Below are 8,639 nucleotides of genomic sequence, written 5' to 3'. Positions count from 1 at the left end.
GATTTCTCCCTAAACACCATTAACTGTCACATTTTGAAGAAAAGTACTGAAGAAAATTAGTGACCCATGCCAAGGAACCGATAGGTGACAATAGGTTTTGCAAATGGTTTTAACTTGATTCATGATTCTGACCAAAAAACCCCAAAACAAACAAAAACCCCACAAATTAGGGTTATAAAAATCATTATCAGTTTGTGCATGTTGATAGCAAGAAGATATAAACCTGGTATTACCTGATTTACCTTGGAGTTCTTAGAAGTGGACAGATAGGCTTATTCTCTGGTACAATGCATTTTATAAGGTAAAGAGATGTTAGACACCATTAAATGCTCTCATTTAGTAAAACAGGTGCAAAGATGTGGATGGTCCATAGATGACAGCCGAGCTCTAACCTCTAGGCTCTGGATCCATCAGTAGTTCGTTGACTGAGTATGAAACGAGGAGTATTTATTTTAAGGACTGTTTGCAGTATTTCCCAGAACTGTGCTCAAGTCCAGCCTCAGGCAAATCCAAGAACAAAACCAAAATTGGTCTTTGGTTCCCTCTTTCCATCCTACTGTGTGGCAACTTTTCCCTACCCGTGGTTCTTTGACCCAGTAGGATCCCACGGGACTCTTGGGCCACACCCACAGCTGTCAGTATCTCTTAATTTGCACAGCACTGGTAATAATCAATTACACATTACCTTTCAATTAGCAATAATCGCACCTCGGATAAACCTCATTGGCTACGATACTGCCACTGCGCAAAGCTTACACATTACCTTAATGAAGAGTATTCTCCTTTCAAACTTGGACCCTCAAAAGCACAGTATCATATCTCAAAGGAATGGATCCTTCCTCACCTACCTCCTCCTTTTCATTCTTTTCTTTTTGCTTTTTTTAACCAAGGATGAGACTAAAATAGTCCACTAACTTCTGTCACAACCCAAACATTTCTATTATAAACACGTCATATGTGCCAGGAAACCAGGTGACTAGTTTTTGCTTCTTAAGTTTAAATGTGGAAAACTCTTCAGCAATTGACAGCGTCTGCAGTTACTTTGATGACATTACACTTGTGGGAACTTTCTACAAACCAACTAGACCAACACCAGCACCCAAAGCTCTGCTCTGCGACTTGCTGGCTGTGCCTCAAAGGGCAAAATACCTAAAATAAAATGAGAACAATGGGCCCATTTTCTTCCTTTCCTTCCACATTTGCCTAATTCTTCTTCCTCTTTAGCCCATGCTGCTTTATAGGTTTCCCCTCAAGTGATGAGCCCTCTGTCCTCTCAGGACTGGACTTTCTCGAAGTCACTGACTAGAAGAGAATGCAAGATAGAACATGAGCGTAACCGTCACTGGGGTCTCAGATTCCTAGCACTGTTTTCCTACATGACACCACATGTGAAGACCCCAAATAAACTGCAGGTGTTGCTGCAGAAATCAAAAGGAAAACTAGATCATCATTTAACATGATGGCATTCGATTTTGAATTTTACATCTTGGGCTCTCCTGGTTGCCTTATTTAAAGCCCTCCTCTTTGCCAACACTTCTTTTGAACTCTGAGAGACACATCCATCATGATACGAGATTGGATCTGTAGCTCGAGGTACTGGAATAATAATCAGAGGTGTACATATAAACTGAAAGCCTCTGCATTTCTCCAAACCAGCCCCTGTTGTAGGAATGCTAAAATAAGGCTAATGCAAGAAAAGATATTCCAGTGTCATTTTAGATTTCAGGCATTGCACATTTGTACCCATGATTATGTCAAAATATACACATAGGCATCATTTGAGGGAGAATTTATTATAAAAGAAAATATATAAAAAAAAAAACAAAGCTAGACTGACCTTGCTTTATTTATTTATTTTTTAAATCAGTGCTTGAACTGGAGTTGAATAAATTTGTCCAGCTTAACATGAAATTGGGTTGGTCTGAGAATAAAAAATAAACCCAGTAAGCCTGTTCATGTGGAGTGAAAAGAAGAGAACAGCAAAGAAGCATAAAACATCTCCCTTCTAGCATTAAAAAAAGAAAAAAAATCAAAAAATCTTTTTTAAATCAAATCTACTTTCAAAGAATATTATGTTGTATGTGAAAAAATAAAGAATCAAATGCTTCAGAAGCAAGGGGATTCATGTTAAATGGTGAGGATATCTACCTGGGGGAAAAGGGGAAGATATAAGAACGCTGATATTGGTGGAGGATTTTTAGGTCTGGAGGTCAGACACATCTAGACACAAATGCAAGAGGCAAGAATTAATGAAGGTTTACCTTTCAGGTTTTCACACCCTTGTGAATTTTACTCTCTTTCCTTATATGTAGATTCTCTGAGTGCCTGGGGTGGGGCGGCGGGGGAATGATTTTTTTTTTTTTTTGAGAGACACATCAAATCATTTACTTTAAACCAAGTGAAATTCAATTGATTCCTATTTTGTTTCCTGGACCCAATGATCATGAGGACTAAGGCCATTATTTCTACTTCACTTGTTCTTGGCTTTTTGAATGCAGTGTTCAATGAAGTCAGTGTTCCCAGTTTCCTTCCATCCAAACCAAATGAGATACATATAAATTGATTCTCTTTTGCTACTTTTTATTACCTTTCAGGTCTGTTTGTTTACCATCATCAATAGATGCACTTTGGACCAGACTTCTCGAGGTGTGGTATAAAGCTATATGAGCAGGAAAGCTCAACAATGGCTAAGAAATTAATTGCAAAGACACACTAATTCCAGGGAAGGACTTCCAGTTATTTAAGCCATAGCCTTTCTTTAGAGCATCCTTGGTGAAACATTATGGTCAAGAGGAGACACAACCTCCGAGACCTCGTTTATTTCAAAATAGTCCTCTAAGGCATATGTCTGAGATTTTAAGGCTCAAAGTCTGTAAGCTGGAAGTTCACTAAGCAAAACTGAGTTGAAACTGAAAGGGAAATCCTCAGTCTAATTTTCTCCACATCAGGTCCTCTTTGAGCTCAGCTGGACTTATTCTTCCCCTTCAGAAGCCAAAACAAAAACAAAAGCAAAAACGAAAACCCAACAGGTACAAAGATCAGATTGCACTTTCCAAGCTTCAGCCTAGAGGGGGTTTTTAGCCTTAACTTACAAATTCAGAAAATAGGAGTTTATAAGAGAAACAGTGACAGAACCTTAATTATGGCATCACAAAGGGCAATGCCACCCTAAAAAGGAACTACCTCTGAGAACATGCTTAATCTTTGAATAACTCAATGAGAGAGTAGTGTGATGAGTCAGGTCCCCACTTGCAGAGCACTGGTGTGTGCCCTTTATAAAATTTACTGTCACTTTTAACTCCTTCCTTTCTGACTAAGCCTCACCTCACTCTGGACCAAGTAGAAAAGAATGGTCATAAAGAACCAGGCAATGGCAAGTTACTTTTTGTCAGAAGCTGTTCTCCAACATGTGTATCAAAGAATCATAAAAGCTGGAAAGGACCAAAGGGGGGGCATCTGGTCCATCCTCTCTACCTACTGCAGATAAACCCAAATCATGGAAGACAGAGTAGGAAGGTAGCTCAACATTCCGTTCCTCCATGAAGGAGGGAGAATTCACCTTCTCCCTTAAAAACTCTGTGCTAGCTTTAAAGGCAAAACATTTGTTACGCAAAACCCAATTCTTATTTGCAACCCACGTGACTGCTGAGCCTCCTGCCATTCTCTGTAAACATGAAATACCCTCTTTAAACATACTTCCCACACTTGCAGGAATTTATGGAGCCAATCCTTAACTTTCTCTATTTGTCAAATAATTTCAAGTGTCTTAATATTTATTAGTGCGGTGAAAAGTCAATTTCTTAATCTTGTTTTGGTTTGTTTTTATTTTTTTCCTGGAATCCCCTTGGTATTGCCACATTTCTCTGACTGTAAATTCATCATTATAACCCAAACATCAAACACGGTGTCTAGACCATAGTAGGTATCTAGTAATTGTTTCTGAATGAGAGAATAAATGTCAGGGACTACACAGTAGATGCTCAAGTGTAAATTAAACAGCAAACCATATAGACAACAACAAGAAAAAGTCTTTTTGCATTCCAAATACCCATCCCACCGCTCCAGTTTCGTTGATTTAAATCTTATCTAAAATACAACTAATTCACTGTAATTTTTGGTTTAAATGTTACACGGATACATGCAAACTATGCATCTGTTTGGCAGCAGTGTTATGACACAAAGAAATCACATTTTATGCTCAACACAGCAATATTTTCAGAAAGCATATAAATTAGCAGTGGTCATTGTTTTACTCATTGGAAAGCAAAGCTGAACAGATGCAAAGCAATGCATTCATAGATGGATATGGTATGCATCCTAGTCTCACTCAAATCTAGGTCCTAGGTCACTGAATATTTGTAGCAGTTTACTAGGACTCCAAAGTCATGGCTGGGATACTTCTGGCTGTTAACCTCCAGGCACCAATTCCTGCCAGACTTAAGAAACTCTTGCAAGACCAGACATAACCCACCATGTTTCAAATTCATAATGGAAAAGGAAATGCTAAGAGGAAACAGGGAACAGAGAGGCATCCAGGGACCCATACCGAACTAAGACCTGCTCCTGATGGTTTTTTCCCCATTTCCTTCCCCGAAATAACAAGAGATTCCCGGATTTCTATTATGTTGAAAAAGAAAAGCTTCTCTTTGAGCCCACAGTGAGCTTTTGAACCAAGCACCAGAACTAACCAATCCTCTCAGGTTACAACCAGAAAAAGAACCTGCCCATGTCCTCTCGCTAGCATCTGGAAAAAAAGGTAATAAGGTCATCTATAATGTATCACCTATGGGTACAACTTATAAATGAAAGACACAGCATCTCTTTCCTTTCTGAATCTAGACATGTAATAATTCAGGAAGGAAAAACCTCAAGAGGATAAACTCCAGTCAGTTGCCTATATGACAACACATATCAACACGGCATTGTGCCTGATTTTACAAGTTAGAGCATTACTTTTGATGTTCATGTGTCTCATACAGGGTTTTATTTGGATATGCTTTTATGTAATATCTTTTGAATTTCCATTTGCATTCTTTTTTAAAAACGGTGAAAGCACAGTTTATTTTCAAATCCTAACCAAGCATTGACATTGGGAAGGAAGGAGGAAAGGAAGAAACAAGAGAAGGAAGGAAGGGAAGGAAGGAAGGTAGGAAGGAAGGAAGGTATCTTTTTAATATTTTACAAATTTTTTGGAGAAACTATAAGTAGTCTTCTGCTGGATTCTTTCATATAGTAACATGTTTCTGAACGAAACAATTTAAAGGATGTTTAAAATGTTCAAATGCAGATAGATATCTGGGGGGAAAACTAGAGTTTTCATAATTAACATAAACTAGAGCCGGGATAAAACATGCCCAGCTATTACCAAGGTGATGAACTTTCCAAGTAAGATATAGAGATAGGCATAGAAACATACACATATATACATACATATCCATCTGTGTTTATGTATGAAACCTTTACAACAGGTGTATAGCAAACGAGGCTTGCACCTAAAATATTAGATTCATCTCTGGTCATGACAATTCCAAAATTTGTGGATTTTTTATATGCTTTGTACATTAAATTTAAGATTGCATGTGATAGATTTATTGTGATATAATACTATATTCTGAGATAGAATATGCAATCATTCCATTTTGACCTAAGGTCTATCAACATCATGGCCATAGGTAAGAACAGAGGCTTTGCATCAGAGAATTACATATGTTGGAATTATTATATTTTACCTTTCTCAGTGATGATCCTATCTTCCCTTTCTTTGGCGTAAATATTAACGAGCATTTGAGCTCCTTCACAAATAATACTATGTGAGAGCAATTATGGAGTTTAATAGAAAGCAGACATGATACTAAAGAACCTTACTTTAAATGAAGAGTTGGCTGCACTCCCTGACTTGATTATAGCACTGTGAGACTCCTTGGGATCGAACATGAAATCTGAGTTGGCTTTTGATAACATCATGTCCAGAAGCTTGAACCTGGATGACACTTTGTAGATCAGCCACCTGCCATTCATGCTTCCCAACACCCTTGTTCCAACTTGCTTCAAAGAATCTCACATACTTTAATCCTGAAAACCTTGAAAAATGATCAGTGTGCCACAGGCATTAAACCTGTAAACTTTTTTTTAACCTTTCCATGAAATACCAGAAACCTTAGCCTGATTCTGGCAAGTGACCTAGGTAGAGATCTGCATGCCCATTTGATGCGCACACATTTTTGTGTTCCCTTGCTGGTGGTGCTTGCTCACTGTTGGTACATGACAAACGCATCTGGGGGAAGAGTTTTGAAAACAATTCGACAGCATGAGAGGTTCCAACAATAAAACAGAACTCTTTACATCGCACAGCCAAACAAATAACTCGGGCAAGTGTAACTGAATAAATCCTGAGCTTCAGTGCAGATGGCTGTTTTTACTGTCTATGCCGGAATCCGCTGAAGGTTCTTTAGTCCCAGTGCGTGAGTGTGTGTGTGTGTGTGTGTGTGTGTGTGTGTATGTGCGTGCGCGCACGCGTCTGTGTGCGTGCGTGCGTGCATAGGGGCTTTTTTTATATGAGATTTGGCATATTGCATGTGGCAGGCTGTTGAAAAATGAATAAAGACAGGAGAAAAAAGGCAACGTACATCCCACTGGTAATGAAGGCAAGCCAGGTTGCTGACTGCCCGTGTGCCAATTCTCCAGGATTGCCCACGGGCTCCCAGGATCATTTCTTTGCCCCCAGATTTTCATGTTGAATCATCACTCACAATCTCTAAATGAACATGCCTCTTATTTTATTTAAGACACATTGGGCGCTTGAATTTGACTTCCTGCTAGGCGGTACAATATTTAGTGTATGCTACATACACAAATGGGAAAGAAGGGAAATATGGCCATAGAAGCATAATTTCAACATTTTTTTTTCTGTTTTTGCAAAGAGATATCTTTGCCCTAAAGCTTTCAAGAGGCAGACATCAAGTGAAAAGCATTTGTTCTAGGCTGACTTTGCCTGAGAAACTCCGACCACAGAGGTCTACAAGGATTCATCAGGAGCTTGAGGCGATGGCCTTATGGCTTTGGCCTGAGGCAAAGCTGGGGGCGAAGAACTTTTCATGTGGGGGGTAAAGAATAAAGCAAGAACTCATCATGCCTGGATTCCTACAGTTGCTCTAACTGGTACCCAGAAACCTCTCCCTGGAAGAGATGGGCTTTTCTGTTCCTCCGCTGCTGTTAAAATAGAAACTAGCAGCATCGGAACTTATTTGTGACCTACTTAGGAGAAATTCAGATTTGTCTACAATGGCCAAAAGGAATACAGGGTGGGAAGAGCTCAAAATGCTTTCTCTCAATACAGCGGTCCAAAGGGATATAGGTTAAGATGAACAAAAATACCTTTTTTCTTAATATGTGAATGTCACATTTGGCTCAAATGGCCACCTCCCTTTTTAGGTGATCATGTTTTCAAAAAACATTTTATTTGCAATGGTTGGTCGTGAGGCAGTGCTTTGTATAACAGAGTCATCCTTTTTTAAATGAATGATCTGCATATCTGGATAATAGAGTCCCCTCTCTTTTTACTTCTTTAGTTCCACCAAGAACTGCAAAAAGAATCGGCGAGACTGCTTATTTGTTAAGTGCTTCTTAACTCATCTCTGACCCAAAGGATGCTCTTTGTCAGAAGCCACGCCTATCAATAATGAAAGGTGTTTTTAACTTTTGATCTCCAGTAGCAACATTTCTTTTTTAGGCTCCAATGATGCCTCTAACCACCTGCAAAATAGAGGGAGAGGACACCTGACAAAGTTCCAGAAAGTGCTGTGAATTATGGAAGTAGTGATAGCACTTTGTTTCCTGGGCTGCTTTTGTCTTTCTGTGTTTCCGCACCTCACTCCCCTCCCCCCCTCCACGACGTCCCTTGCCCCATTCCCCAAGAGAACAGTGGCGTGATAAATAAAAATGGTGTGAGAGGATGAAAGCATTTAACACAATAACCTCTCGAATATGATCTTTTTCAGGGAAATGATGTGCTCCATTTCCAAGCTCACTTTTTGGAGGGAAAAACAAATTCCTAGAAAGCAGCAGCAGAGAAATGGCCTCTTGCCACTGCAAACAGACCAACTGCAGATAGCGTCAAGGGCAGACTAGAAAAGCTGCCCTCAGCAAACCTGAATCTGAATGTTAAAACGCATGCAGTGTCCCATAAAACTTTATTATTATTGGAAATGTATTTTCTAGTAAGAAAACGTTGGGTGTTCTGGGCAATTATATCAAGTGGTACCAGATTCACGAGAGATTAAATGTAGACTTAAAATAGTCCAGTCCACAAAACAATCACCTGCAACAGGCAGGGAGACATGAAAAACCAAAAAGGGATGGAGATATGGGCACCATTACAGCCTTGTAACTATACCTCTAGGCCCAAAGATTTGCTCTGCCTGAAAAGCTGTGCATTTGGAGAAGTTAATACAGTTAATCGTAGGAGTTTGTCAATAGCTTCAGCTCTCAATACACCGGATAGGTTTGGCTCATTTTCAGATTCTGCACACACATTCAGCTCAAACACAATTAGGCCACTTTCCCATTACCGATTCCATATGTTAAAAATAGTCCCCTAGGCAGGTCAGTCATGGAATGGGAGAGTCATTTTGCATGTTTCA

The 8,639-nt window shown here is 39.4% G+C and overlaps 1 pseudogene; it reads right to left on the bottom strand.

Moving 5' to 3' along the window:
• Window positions 1-628: 628 nt before the first annotated feature.
• Window positions 629-753, bottom strand: LOC118552047 (U4 spliceosomal RNA; annotated as a pseudogene).
• Between the last annotated feature and the right edge of the window lie 7,886 nt (window positions 754-8,639).

Source organism: Halichoerus grypus, chromosome 8 (genome assembly GCF_964656455.1).
Source record: "Halichoerus grypus chromosome 8, mHalGry1.hap1.1, whole genome shotgun sequence".
In the NCBI taxonomy this organism is placed as follows: Eukaryota; Metazoa; Chordata; class Mammalia; order Carnivora; family Phocidae; genus Halichoerus; species Halichoerus grypus.
This window is presented reverse-complemented; position numbering and strand designations above follow the sequence as displayed.